This window comes from Camelus bactrianus, chromosome X (assembly GCF_048773025.1).
Source record: "Camelus bactrianus isolate YW-2024 breed Bactrian camel chromosome X, ASM4877302v1, whole genome shotgun sequence".
NCBI lineage: Eukaryota > Metazoa > Chordata > Mammalia > Artiodactyla > Camelidae > Camelus > Camelus bactrianus.
Genome location: NC_133575.1, coordinates 88,934,893 through 88,947,146, shown reverse-complemented (window position 1 = coordinate 88,947,146; position 12,254 = coordinate 88,934,893).

The following is a 12,254-nucleotide window of genomic DNA, read 5'->3' as shown; positions in this document are numbered from 1 at the left end:
TGCAACTGCTCAAATTTTAAATTTATATCTACACCCCACCAGTCTATTTAGCTGTCTCAAAGTCACCTTAAAAAATATATCAAAAACTGAACTGATGAATTTTCTTTCACAAAATTGCATTTTTTCCCAGTGTTTCTTATCTCAGAAACATCTTATGTCCAGTCATCATCTTATGTCCAGTCCTACAATATGTGCTTTTCTTGACAGCATAACTCTCCCTCTCCTTCCATATCTATGACCAAGCTCCTTTGTGTTTACTTCCTAATTATCTTTAAAATCTGTTCACTTTCCTCCATCACTACTTCTACCACAGAAACTTAAGTTATCTAATTTACCATGATTTCCTTTCCAGATTATAGCAATAGCCACATAAATACTTCCCCTGTGTCCATTCTCTGTACCCGACTCCATCAATCTCTATACAGCTGCCAGAGCAATCCTTTTAAAATACGAATCTGATCATGTCACATGTGAACATTTTGAACTCAAATGTTTCAATAACCTTAGGACATTAGACTAAAATCCTACATAGCCTAGTTCTTATCTACCTCTCCTTCATCTCACCTAGATTCCAGCAGTTTTCTGTGCACCATTCTGGTTGCCCTTCTCTACTTCCCAGCAGGTCTTTGCATGTGCTCTTCTTAAAGCTGGGAACATTCTTCCCCTGCATCATCATCATTCTTCCTTCAAATAATTGACCTCTGCTCATCATTCATATCTTATCACTGATGTCTCTGCCTTAGGAAGTCTTCTCTAAATGCCCAGGGTAAATCAGGTCTTTCTATTTTACAGTCTCACTGATGACACTTCCAATCAGCGATACATACAGCCCATCATGGTTTATGACATATTAAAATCATCATTAACCTCCGTGCCCAAGTATCATATCTGTTTTTTTAATTTTGTTTTGTTTATAGATTACTTTATCATAATGATTTCTGTCTTTTTAAATATTTTAAAATAACACTGAGGTGTAATATACCCCTAAAATGCACCATTTTAAGCATATAGTTCAAGAAGTTTCAACAAATAATACTCATGTAACCAGGACCACAATCAAATATAGAATGTTCTTTCACCCTAAAAATATCCCTTGTACTCTTCCCAAAATCCAACGATAACTAGATATCTACTTTCCATCATTCTGGATTAGTTTTTCCTGCTTTATAAATGAAATTATAAAGTAAGTAATGTCTTGTATGAGAATTCTTTTACTCAGTAAAATGCCATACAGGTTGTCATGTGTATCAGTAGCTTGTTCCTTTTTATTTGAGAGTAGGATACTATTTTATAGATGTAAGACAATTTGTTCTACTGAAGAACATTTGGATTAAGACAGGTTCTGAGCTATTATAAATAAAGTGTGTATAAATATTTTAAAAATCTTTGTGGGAATATGTTTTTATTTCTCTGGACAAATATTGAGTAGAATGGCCAGGTAACATGACACCTGCATACTTATCTTTGTAAGAAATTACCAAATCACTTTCCAAAGTGATGGCACCATTTTACATATACGTCACCAGTGTATGAAGACTCCAGTTGATCTACACCTTTCCCAACACTTGGTATTGTAAGTCTTAATTTTAGTCATTCTACTGAATGCATTCTGGTATCACATTGTGATTTTAACTCTCATTTCTCTGATAACTAATAATTCAGAACATATTTTCATGTACTTTCTGAGTGTTTGTATATCTTCTTGGGAGTTCCAGCAGTGCACTCCCAAGCTATATGCTCTAGGGATTCCCACTAAGAGGACTGTGTGCATCCTTCTGTTGTGGCAGGCTGACTGGTAGACTTGGTTGGCCCCCTAGTCTGTTGGTTGCTAGGCCCTGCCTGTGTGGATGCTGCTGGCTGCTGGCTTCTTTATTCAAATCTTCTACCCATTTTTAAACTGTTTTGTTTCCTCTTCTTAGTATTCGACTGTAAGGGTTTTTTATAAATCCTAAATAAAAGTCCTTTGTCAGATATATGTTTTGCCACAAGCCTTTGGCCTTTTCATTTTCTTAATAGTATGTTTCAAATAGCAGAAGTTTTAAAATTTGATAACGATCAATGTGTCAATTATATCTCTATGGTTTGTGTTCTTTGCATTCTACGTAAAAGTCATAAGAGAGCTTTGCCTAACCCAAAGTCATAAATATTTCTCCTATTTTTTCTTCTATAAAGCTTATAGTTTCAAATTTGACATAAGGTCTATGATCTAATTTAAGTTATTGAGTAAATATTGTTGATCCTTTTATCATTATATAGTGCCCTCCTTTATCTTTCTCTACAGCCTTGGTTTGAAAATCTATTTTGTCTGCTTTGAGTATTGCTACCCCTGCTTTCTTGTCATTTCTTCTTTGGGTTAATCCTGTATAGGACTCTCTGTGCTTTCTGGACTTGGGTGACTATTTCCTCTCCCAAATTAGGGGAATTTTCAATTATTATATCCTCAAATATTTTATCAGATCCTTTGTCTCTCTCTTCTCCTTCTGGGACCCCCATAATGTGAATATTAGTGCAGTTGATGTTATACCAGAGGTCTCGTAAACTGTCCTCATTTCTTTTTTTTTCTATACAGTGTCAGTGATTTCCAGCACTCAATCTTCCAGCTCACAGCTCTATTCTTCTGTATCATCTACCCTACTATTGAATCCTTCCAGTGTTCTTTTTCACTTCAGTTATTGTATTCTTCATCATCTCTGATTATCTTTATATTTTCTAACTCTTCATTAAAAACTTCTAACTTCTTACTCTGTGTATCCATTCTCCTCCCTAGTTCTTTGATCATCTTTAGGATCATCACTTTGAATTCTGTCTTGGGTACTTTGCCTTTCCCCACCTCACTTAGTTCTTCTTCTGGGGTTTTATCTTACTCCTTCATTTTTAATATATTCCTCTGCTGCCTCATTTTGTCTAAATTTCTATTTCTGTGTATATGGTAGGTTAGTGCCATGTCTTGACCTTGGAGAAGTGGCCTTCTGTAGAAGACACCCTGTGTGTTCCAGCAGTGCACTCCCAAGCTATATGCTCTAGGGATTCCCACTAAGAGGGCTGTGTGCATCCTTCTGTTGTGGCAGGCTGACTGGTAGACTTGGTTGGACCCCTAGTCTGGTTGGTTGCCAGGCCCTGCCTGTGTGGATGCTGCTGGCTACTGTTTAGTGGGGTCCAGTCACAAGGTGGCTGGTTGTGGTATCCTAAGGGGTCCCAGGGCTAGTACTGGCTCACTGGTGGGCACAGCCAGGGTCCCAAAGACTTTGGGGCTGTTGCTTCACACCAGCAGGTGAAACCAGACCCTGGGGTTAGTGCCAGACTATTGGCAGGCAGGGCTGGTTCCTGTAGTCTGGCTTAGGGCTCAGGGATTCCAGAGCTCATTTCAGATTGTTGTTGGGGTAGTGACCTGTTTCTGACACAGTTGGGTATGAGGTCCAGGGTTTCCCAAAGGTTATACTGGCCTGCTACTGGGCAGGATCAGGGCTCAGCTGGTCCCAGAGTAGGATGTGGCCTGTATTGTGGGTGTCTGCCCCCTGGTGAGTGAGGCTGGTCTTGAGTCTGGTGCAGGCTTCCTGGCGGGAAGTGCTGGTGCCTGCCCATTGATGGTTGAAGCTAAGTCTTAGCCCTCTGGTGGACAGGGCCATGCCGAGGGGCATGTCTAGCAGCAGCTGTGGGCTCAGGAAGTCTTCAGGCAGCCTGTCTGTTGATGAGTGGGATTTTATTCCTAAAAGTGCTCTTGCCATTAGAATTGGTATTCCCCTATAAGTAACGTATCCTTTCTCTCTGACTTATATTAAGATTTTTCTTTCAGTATTCAAAAGTTTATCATGTGTCTTGGTGTGGATTGTTTTGGATTTCCCTATCCAGAACTAGTTCAGCATTAAAATTTGTAAGATTATGTCTTTTGACAAATTTGGCAAGTTTTCAACTATTATTTTTGGAGGGGTCTCCTTTTTTGTCCTCTCCTTCCTGGACTCTGATGATACAATTGGTGGGTATTTTGCTATTGTCCCACACATAGGTCCTTGAGGCTCTGCTGACCTGTTTGGCTCTTTTTTATCTCTGTTGTTCGAATTGGCATAAATTCTATTTAACTGTACTGATTCTATCCTCTGTCATCAATACTCTGTGACTGAGCCCATCCAGCAAATATTTTACATTGTTTATTATAATTTTCAGTATTATTCTATTTTATGACTTCTACTTATTTGCTGAAATTTTTCAATTTCATTCATTTCAAGAGAATTCATAATTTTTATGGAAGCATTTTCATTAAGGATGCTTTAAAATCTCTGTCAGACAGTTCCAACATCTAAAATATTATGACATATAATATATGACATCAGTTAATTGTCTTTTCTCATTCAAGTTGTGATTTTTCTGATTTTTAGCATGATTAAAGATATTTTAATTACATTAGACATCTTGGCTATTTTGTTCTCTTTTGTTGGGAGACTCTGGATCCTATTTAAATCTCTTATTTTAACACTCATTCACCCTACCTAAGTTTTATAAGGAGTTCCTGGCTTTTTTTTGGTCTGTGATTTAATGATAATTTTCAGAGGCATTATAGTGCCATTTTGATTTGCTTGTTTTATCTTCCTGCTGGCGCTACCCCCAGGTTGTTACTGCTTGAAGGGTGCTGTCCAGGCTGGGCTGCCTGGTGCTGATAGGTAGGAGAAGATTATCTCCAGCCCAAAAGAACAAATCGGCTTCCTGTGCCATGCTCCCTGTTGAGTTAGGATCCTCCTTACTTATGTTAATTACCCACTTAGTGTCTCTTGGTAGGGGAGTGGAGACTCAGTCTCATAGAGATGAAGAGGCTTCCTAGGCTAGCTCCTAGTTGTAACATAACATTTTTGTCCTGTTTCTAGATGCCTTCTGTCTCAGGGAAAGAGTCTCTGCTGTATGCAGAAGAATAATGTTTCCCAAGCTAAGCTGTTGTTATAGCAGGATCCCCTTTGAGGGTGCCATCAAGCCCCGGATGCTTCTTGGTGGGGGAGTGTATCTAGGTAAGACACTTCTTGTGGGATCCCCCTTGCTGGTACTCCCCAGGCATGTTGTATCTCTGGATGGGGGAAAGGAGTCTCAGGGCCAATAGGGAAGGAGAATGCTTTCTCTAGCCCTTTATTGCCAACATGTCTCTCTGGTAATCCCTTTGTTGTGCTACAATGCTCCCCTAACAAGATTACCATTTACTTTAAGGGACAATTGAATCTATTTGGGCTGCCTTTTATTGCTAGATTGGAATTCGGGAAATGTTGGTCCTGGGTTGCCTTCTTCTGCTCTGTGGGGTGGGGTAAGACATCTTACTGGTAAGTTGTTCCTTCAGTTTTGAGGTCCCTGATCAGTTCACTTTCCTGTTTGTACCTTTCAGTGTTCTCATTATTTTGCATTATTTCCAGGGTTTATAGTTGTACTATGCCAGGAGGAACAGGGAGAAATGAATTTATGCCATCTGGTCTGAACTGGAAGTCTTGTTAACTTTTAGAACACATGGAATATAGTCATAAAAACTGTTTTAATGTCCTTGTTTACTAATTCTATCATGTTATCTGTTTTGCTCAATTTCAGTTGGTTGATTTTTTTTTTTCTTCATTATGGGTTGTATTATCCTGCTGTTCTTTGTATGGCTGGTAAACTTTGATGGAATGCCAGACACTGTTAATTACTTTGTTGAATGCTTTATATTTTTGTATTCAAAATATCCTTGACCTCTATTCTGGGATACAACAGATAAACTATTTGAAAATATACTGATCCATCTGGGTCTTTTTAAAAGATCTTTTAGGTGGGGCCAAAGGAGAATTTGTTCTAAGAATAATTATTTTCTACTGATGTGGTAAGATTCTTCCAAGTACTCTAACCAATAGCCCATGAATTACGTGGTTTTCCAGTTTGGCTGACTGGAACAGGAACTATTCCCAACTCTGTGAGAGAGCTAGGTCATATTTCTTGTAATCACTCCAATGACTCATGCAGTTTCATGTAGTTTCTCACATGCATGTAGTGATTACTGCTCTGCTGAATACTCAACGGCAACCATCCACAGATCTCTAGAGTTTGCTTTTCGTGCAGCTCTATTTTCTCTATCTACTCTGTCCCACAAACTCTGCCCTCCTTGGTTGCCCAGTATTCTCAACTTTGTGTCATCAACTCAGGGTGTCAGCTGGGGTTTTCCTGGGTATTCCTCTCTGCCCTGTAGTTTGGTACTTTCTCAATTCAGTAAGGAAAGGCAACCATACAGCTCTCTGTTTACTGTCACTCGTTGATCACTGTCTTTTGTTGCCTGATAGCCAGTGTCTTAAAAACCACTGTTTCATATATTTTGTTTGTGACTTTTGGTTATTTCAGTCAGGCGAGTTAATATGATTCTTCTTACTCCATCTTGTCTGGAAGAAGAAGTCTTTATATTCATTTTTACAAGATATTTTCAAATATTTTCCATGGGTATAGATTTATACTGATAACAATTGATATTTTTCTTTCTTCTTCCTTTAGAAAGATGCTTCAATGTTTTCTAGGTTGCAGTTTTGATAAAAAATGTGGTTATCTTTGTTCTTTGCAGATAATGTCTTTTTTCCCTCTTGCTGCTTTTAAGATTTTACTTTTCATTGCTCATTTTTTAACAATTTGATTATAGCAGTTTTAGGTTCACACAGCAAAACTGAAAGCAAGGTACAGAAATTTCTCATATACAGTCTGCCTCTACAGTGTATAGCCTCTTCCATTATGAACATCCTCCACCAGAGTGGTACTTTTGTTATAACTGATAAACCTGCATTGACACATCATGATCACCCAAAGTCCATAGTTTACATTACAGTTGACTCTTGGTGTTGTACGTTCTCAGTCTGGACAAAGGTATAATGATATGTACTCATCATTATAGTATTATGCAGAGTATTTTCACTGCCCTAAAAATCCTCTGTACCCTGCCTAGTTATCCTTGCTCCCCTAACAACCTCTAGGAACCACTAGTCTTTTTACTGTCCCCATAGTTTTGCCTTTTCCAGAATGTCATATAGTTGGAATCATATAGTTTACAGCCTTTTCAGATTGGTTTCTTTCACTTAGTAACAGGCATTTAACCTCGGGGTCACTTTCTTCATATTTATTTTGGTTGTGATTCCTTGAGTTACCTGCTCTCACAATTTTTCTAATCCCAATGTATTTCCTTCTGTTCACTTAAACTTTTTGCCCATTCTCAGAGGAAGTGATTTAACCTCTTCCTGCTGTTGGTATCTATTTTGGAGATGCTGTCTAGCCAAAATAGTATTATAGAAAGAAGTGCATCAAGTAAGATGTAAAACTTAACTACCCTTGAAACATTTCATAATGTAAAACTAGCATTTGGAAAATGAGGCATGAGAAAAAAAAAGTAACTAATGTTAATTATATATTTATTCCATGCCAGATATTGTGTTTCCTATATTACAGACACTGTATCATCCCATTCTCATGACAATCTTGAGAAATATAATTATTTTACATGTCATCAATGAGAAAGCTAATGTTCAGAAGGTTGAATAATATTACTTAATTAAGTTTAAAGGCCAAGTTTTGAATCTAAAACCTATATGATTCCAAAATCCATGTAATTCCTCTGAGTTGTACTTAACTAACAAATGCCTATCTTCTGAAAAGGCACACACCCTTGAGAAAAATTCTCCCAGACTATATTCTCTCATATCTAAGACTTTAACATTTCCCAGTGCAATTGGTGTTGCCAAATCTGAAACCTCTGTTTTTTTCAAAGTCTTTATGGAATCAGTAGTTACTTTGAGTTGCATTTCAATGGTTTAGAAACATATGTAACATTTTAAAAGAACTCTATTAAATAGTATCTGTTTTTTTTTTCCCAGACAAGAGCAACCACAGTAAAGTGTCTGAATAATCCATTATAGGCATTTGCTTACAAAATTGTTGGAAAGCCTGGAAAGACAGGCTCTGGGTGCGTCTACAGAAATAACTTCCAGAATATCTTAAAACTGACCACTCAAAGATGTTGCTACCTCTGTTAAAATCAGAAAGGGAAAGAACCAGAAGGTAGCCTCTGGGATTATTGAGTTCAAGGACACACTATTATAACTTTGATAGAGGAAATAGGAGGCCATTGACACTACTGCCACAACTTCATCTCAAAACTGTGGAATTTGCAAATAGATGCTGGCCGGAATGCTGAACTAGGTTATAGCATGTTTTGAAAGTCAGCATAGCCTAGGGGTTAAGAGCCTATCCTAGAGCCATGTGACTGAAGACGGATCTGGTTTCTATCACTTACTATCTCTCTAATCCTTTTCTTCCCTGTACCCTCATCTGCAAATTGGGGATCATAATACTAGCCCCTAGGATTAACAAGTGTAGTGTAAGTTTCTGACGCTAAGCCTTTTATTGCCAAGGAATCCATTTCAAAAGACATCCATCTCGAATAAACACATTGCCAGCTGTATGAAGCAGCTACTAGCAAAACAACCAGATAAGGAATTAGGCCACCCCCACTCTATGAAGCTCCCTCTTTTGAGAAAGCCCTGAGTAACTTAAATAACTGACCACTGTTATAATCCTCCTCTCGCCCATTCTAATTCTCACTGTTATGTTTTAAATTAACCAAATAAAGCATGAATGCCTGAATCCCTAGAGACCCCACCCTCAGGCCATAATAAAGGCAGAGCCCTAGGCCTGCCTTCTCCCTCATCCTCTCTCTTCCTCTCCCCATCTCTCCACAGTTTCACTGTATGGCCCTTTCATATGCTATGTATTCTCCAGGACCTATGAGTAATAAATCTTGCTATTCAAAGTTATCTGATGTTTTTTGTCAAAAAAATTATAGTGAGAATCACAAGGGCCTAGTCTAGCCACATTAGCTCCAATAAGGGAAATGTCTTAGGGGCTCCAATGAGTGATATGGGCCCAGGCAAGTACTTCAGGCATTCCTCGCTGATAGCATCACTATCAATAGGCTGGAACGAACACAACAACAAGATAAACATAATGATCTTTATAATAATTAATTAAATTTTACATATTTTAAGTTTCTCAATTCTAAGTAAGACATTTTTTAAAACTCTATTTTTTTTTAATCAGTGCAGCATATTGATTGAAAGCTCATGTTTTGGAGTTTAACCCACTTGGGTGTGCATAACAGCTCTGCTTCTTACTCGCTTTGTGGCCTTAAGCAAACCTCAATCTTTCTGAGCTTTAGTTGCCTTACCTGTAAGAAGTAGTTAATAATAGTACTTGCATCTAAAGTCTTTAGTACAAGTCCTCATAGATCAAAAGCACATAATAAGCACAAAATAAATGTGTCTAAAACTATTGAGTCTGTATAAACGTTCCACTTTGAATTTTAAAAACCACAAAGATTCTCTCAAATAAGTATCTTGAGATAAAGACCCACTAATCCTTAAGAGTCTGGCTGCAGTGTGCAATAGGGATACCCAGTATTCAGTTTAACAAACCACCAAATATTCTTGGAATGACAAAGCTAAAGATAATTTTTTTCTACCAACTATCCTTGAGATATGCATAATAGGAAATGTTTCTACAAGAAAACTCCCAAGAGAATTTATCAGGATTCCCTGAAAATAAAATTCTGGACCCCAAACCAAGACCCCATTCAAAAATATACCTTGCATAATAACTATCATCTAAAAAATGTTATTAGCTCTACTCTTTTCCAAAATCAACACTATATTTAAAATGTTTAAATAGTCTAAATAGAGCAGATGGAGAGATGCTAAACCATATGTGATCTTCTATTAGGTTTATGCTTAATGAGAAATTAAGTATGAGACAGTATTTCCAGTATGTTTAAAACTTCTCTTTAAATAATTTTGAGGGCTAAGGTTTGTATGTGTTTTTCAAACCTCACAAAATTTTCCTCACAAAAATCAGTTCTTTAGTTCTTTAAAAATATTTATTTTGATCAGACGAAAACTCTTAAAATTTTGCTACTGTGCTGTTATTTCTTGTTTTTGTCAACACTCAACACTGCATTTGCCACATTTCTAACTGATGTCATGCTATTCCCACTGACTGTAACGTACCTACATGCTATCCACAAGATATCAATGGATTACACAAATAGAAAAAGAAGTCTTTCTTCCACTAAATGGTATTTTAAACTTCCATCTTGCCTGTGAAATTTAGCAATAAAAAGTTACTGTTCTTTTATGCCTTCTTAACAACCTGGAGTTATTAACTAGAGTGGCTCTTTAAGACTATTATTTTTAAAACTCTTCATGTAGAATCATTACTTATCCCTCTCCTTGGACTTTTTTGTGCACATTCTAAGGTGAAGCTCCATTTCTGCTTGTATAAAGTATTATATCATTAGCTCAGTTTTCACATGTATAATAGATGGGCTAGATTAGATGTATTCAAGGTGCCCTCTAAGCCTTGACATTTTATGACTATTGTATGAATCAGAATTTGGAGCTGAAAGCAACAGAAACTGATTGATTTAAGCCAAAAAAATATTTACTGAGAACATAGTGAGTAGTTCAGAGAATCATTCTTTAAAAAGATGTTAAACTAACAACCAAAGAAAATAAATAGCAACATGACTATAATCAAAGGCAAAGTCTACTATGTAACTTGTGTACTGGGGACACCATTGTCACTGCTACTGGCCACCAAAGCTTGTACTGATGCTGGCACAACTTTTGCTACTGCCCCTGGAAACAGGTTGTTGCTACTGTTACCATTACCACTTATTTTCTCATTCTTTGTTGTTTTTGTCACTAGTTCCTTACTCTAAATTCCATATGCAATAGGTTGGCTGAGCTTGTTTCCCATCAAGATTCATAAGACAGAATTTCTTAAACATAGAAAGGAGATTCAGGTGCTACACATTCATGTGCTGTTTATGTTCTCAGGGCTTCAGAGGCTCAGAGGAGCATGCAGCAGCTGGCTTGAGGCAGGCAAGACAGACAGAACAGCACAGATGGTCCCTCACTGCACTTCCTGTCCTGAGATATGTGCCTGCTAGAGCGCACAGCAGCTGGGTGCTCAAACTAGGGCTTTAGCTGAAAGACTAGGGGAGAGGACTTGGTTTGGCTTGTGTGGAGACAGCCCAAAGGGTTTGGAGTATGGTCCAGGCTGCAACTAGGGGTGTGTGCAGGATGGAGTCCAGGCCCACCATAGCAGCTCCATTGTCAGCAAGCACACAAAGGCAGGTACATGGCACTAACATAGCAGCCTCATTGTCAGGGTGTTCACAGTGGGTGTGGCTCTGCCCCCAGGAGCTCTGGGAGCCAGCAGGTGCACCAGCAATTACCCATAAGCAGAGGCAGGGCTGGACTCTGAGCTGATTCCTAGCAGATGTGTGATTTGGGTGGCTATATGCCAGAGGTGGCCTTTTGAGCACAATGCCTGGGGGACGTCCCAGCTGATTACTGGTGCTCCTGTAGCTGAGGGGGGTCATAGCTGAGCAGGGTATGGCGCCAGCAGCAGCAGGCTATGTGGGCATGCTCATGCAGTGGCTGGGCTGAAATCTGAGCCTATTACTAGCATTCCCACAGTGGAGGTGGGGCTGAGGGCAATGCCAAGAACAGTGCAGTTTGTGAGTGCACACACTGGGTGGCAGCTGATGTCACAGACAGCACATCCCAGTGGGCAGCTCCTGGGGAAGCATATGAAGTAGCTCCTTTCTCAGCAGGAGCAGTCCAGTTCCTCTTACTTCATGCTGCAGTTTAGAATCAGATCTGGGAGCCTCTACTCCAACAACTGGAGAGCAGATCCTGTCTCCAACAAGGCTGTGAAAACCAAAGAGGAAAGAGGAAGCCCCATCCAAAATCCAGTGCAGGCTTTGGTCACCACGAAACCAAACACACCCACTATCAAGGGGATAATGATCAGCACAGCCTGAGGAAAGATGTGACAGCACCCATAATAAGAACAGCCCTTGCACCGAAAATATTGGACTCATGCAGACTACAAAGTAATGTTCTCACATAAAAACAGCCCTTCAAGACCACAGTAGATGACTTTACTCCTAAATTCATAGATTCAGAGAAATATAAGTAAAATGATGAAGAAAAAGAACCACTCCCAACTAAAAGACGGGAAATCTCCTGAAAGAACAATGAAACAGACCTCTCCAGTCTACCAGACCCTGAGTTCAAAAAGGAAATAATAAAATGCTGAAGGAATTAATAAAGGCTATCAACAGAAATGCCAATCACTGTAACAAGAGACTAGAAACTATATATAGGTGTCAATCAAAATTAGACAACTCAACTGCTGAGATGAAAACTGAGATAATGGCA